Genomic DNA, 2,500 nt, shown 5'->3' with positions numbered 1-2,500 from the left:
AATTCACCCAGTCAGTTCACCTGCCAATTGCACGCGGATATGGTGTACTGCATTGGGATCAAGATTTTCTTGTAAAAGACCGTTTAATGCCACTCTTTCGGGGCTCAACCAGGAGTCCAGAATAAACGTTTTCATGAGTGTTGACCTCCCGCAGTAGAGTTGAATCTTGATTTTAACATATGAATGTGCGTCAGGTCTCTGCAAGTATGGCCTACGACCATATCACCCTGAATGCGCCCGATCTCGGAAGCTCAGCAGGGTCGAGCCTGGTTAGTACGTGGATGGGAGACTGCCCGGGAATACCTGGTGATGTAGGCTTTTGCATTTTCGTATCTGGATGGGTCGCGTTTTACTCTTCAATTCACCCAGTCAGTTCACCTGCCAATTGCACGCGGATATGGTGTACTGCATTGGGATCAATATTTTCTTGTAAAAGACCGTTTAATGCCACTCTTTCGGGGCTCAACCAGGAGTCCAGAATAAACGTTTTCATTAGTGTTGACCTCCTGCAGTAGAGTTGAATCTTGATTTTAACATATGAATGTGCGTCAGGTCTCTGCAAGTATGGCCTACGACCATATCACCCTGAATGCCCCCGATCTCCTTTGATCTCGAAAGCTAAGCAGGGTCGAGCCTGGTTAGTACTTGGATGGGAGACTGCCTGGGAATACCAGGTGTTGTAGGCTTTTGCATTTTCGTATCTGGATGGGTCGCGTTTTACTCTTCAATTCACCCAGTCAGCTCACCTGCTAATTGCACGTGGATATGGTGTACTACATTGGGATCAAGATTTTCTTGTAAAAGACCGTTTAATGCCACTCTTTCGGGGCTCAACCAGGAGTCCAGAATAAACGTTTTCATGAGTGTTGACCTCCCGCAGTAGAGTTGTATCTTGATTTTTACAAATGAATGTGCGTCAGGTCTCTGCAAGTATGGCCTACGACCATATCACCCTGAATGCGCCCGTTCTCGTCAGATCTTGGAAGCTAAGCAGGGTCGAGCCTGGTGAGTACTTGGATCGAAGACTGCCTGGGAATACCAGGTGTTGTAGGCTTTTGCATTTTCGTATCTGGATGGGTCGCGTTTTACTCTTCAATTCACCCAGTCAGTTCACCTGCCAATTGCACGCGGATATGGTGTACTGCATTGGGATCAAGATTTTCTTGTAAAAGACCGTTTAATGCCACTCTTTCGGGGCTCAACCAGGAGTCCAGAATAAACGTTTTCATGAGTGTTGACCTCCCGCAGTAGAGTTGAATCTTGATTTTTACATGTGAATGTGCGTCAGGTTTCTGCAAGTATGGCCTACGACCATATCATCCTGAATGCGCCTGATCTCGTTTGAGCTCGGAAGCTAAGCAGGGTCGAGCCAGGGTAGTACTTGGATGGGAGACTGCCTGGGAATACCAGGTGTTGTAGGCTTTTGCATTTTCGCATCTGGATGGGTCGCGTTTAACTCTTCAATTCACCCAGTCAGTTCACCTGCCAATTGCACGTGGATATGGTGTACTGCATTGGGATCAAGATTTTATTGTAAAAGACCGTTTAATGCCACTCTTTCGGGGCTCAACCAGGAGTCCAGAATAAACGTTTTCATGAGTGTTGACCTCCCGCAGTAGAGTTGAATCTTGATTTTTACAAATGAATGTGCGTCAGGTCTCTGCAAGTATGGCCTACGACCATATCACCCTGAATGCGCACGATCTCTTCTGATCTCGGAAGCTAAGCAGGGTCGAGCCTGGTTAGTACTTCGATGGGAGACTGCCTGGGAATACCAGGTGTTGTAGGCTTTTACATTTTCGCATCTGGATGGGTCGCGTTTTACTCTTCAATTCACCCAGTCAGTTCACCTGCCAATTGCACGCGGATATGGTGTACTGCATTGGGATCAAGATTTTCTTGTAAAAGACCGTTTAATGCCACTCTTTCGGGGCTCAACCAGGAGTCCAGAATAAACGTTTTCATGAGTGTTGACCTCCCGCAGTAGAGTTGAATCTTGATTTTTACATGTGAATGTGCGTCAGGTTTCTGCAAGTATGGCCTACGACCATATCACCCTGAATGCGCCTGAATGCGCCTGATCTCGTCTGAGCTCGGAAGCTAAGCAGGGTCGAGCCAGGGTAGTACTTGGATGGGAGACTGCCTGGGAATACCAGGTGTTGTAGGCTTTTGCATTTTCGCATCTGGATGGGTCGCGTTTAACTCTTCAATTCACCCAGTCAGTTCACCTGCCAATTGCACGTGGATATGGTGTACTGCATTGGGATCAAGATTTTATTGTAAAAGACCGTTTAATGCCACTCTTTCGGGGCTCAACCAGGAGTCCAGAAAAAACGTTTTCATGAGTGTTGACCTCCCGCAGTAGAGTTGAATCTTGATTTTTACATATGAATGTGCGTCAGGTCTCTGCAAGTATGCCTAGGACCTTATCACCCTGAATGCGCCCGATCTCGTCAGATCTCGGAAGATCTCGGAAGCTAAGCAGGGTCGTGCCTGGTTA

The 2,500-nt window shown here is 47.2% G+C and overlaps 3 non-coding genes and 3 pseudogenes across 3 annotated transcripts; all 6 read left to right on the top strand.

Annotated features, from left to right (window-relative positions):
- Positions 1-209: 209 nt before the first annotated feature.
- On the top strand, positions 210-318 carry LOC144940119 (5S ribosomal RNA; annotated as a pseudogene).
- Positions 319-567: 249 nt separating this feature from the next.
- LOC144938966 (5S ribosomal RNA) lies at positions 568-686 on the top strand. The gene has a single exon (XR_013638170.1). It is a non-coding gene; the product is annotated as a 5S ribosomal RNA (ribosomal RNA).
- Positions 687-935: 249 nt separating this feature from the next.
- Positions 936-1,054, top strand: LOC144939615 (5S ribosomal RNA; annotated as a pseudogene).
- Positions 1,055-1,303: 249 nt separating this feature from the next.
- On the top strand, positions 1,304-1,422 carry LOC144938825 (5S ribosomal RNA). The gene has a single exon (XR_013638033.1). It is a non-coding gene; the product is annotated as a 5S ribosomal RNA (ribosomal RNA).
- Positions 1,423-1,671: 249 nt separating this feature from the next.
- LOC144938934 (5S ribosomal RNA) lies at positions 1,672-1,790 on the top strand. Its single transcript, XR_013638139.1, has one exon. It is a non-coding gene; the product is annotated as a 5S ribosomal RNA (ribosomal RNA).
- Positions 1,791-2,039: 249 nt separating this feature from the next.
- On the top strand, positions 2,040-2,168 carry LOC144939351 (5S ribosomal RNA; annotated as a pseudogene).
- Positions 2,169-2,500: the final 332 nt, after the last annotated feature.

Source organism: Lampetra fluviatilis, chromosome 22, assembly GCF_964198595.1.
Source record: "Lampetra fluviatilis chromosome 22, kcLamFluv1.1, whole genome shotgun sequence".
In the NCBI taxonomy this organism is placed as follows: Eukaryota; Metazoa; Chordata; class Hyperoartia; order Petromyzontiformes; family Petromyzontidae; genus Lampetra; species Lampetra fluviatilis.
The sequence above is the reverse complement of the archived record's forward strand: the minus strand, read 5'-3'. Positions and strand labels throughout refer to the sequence as shown.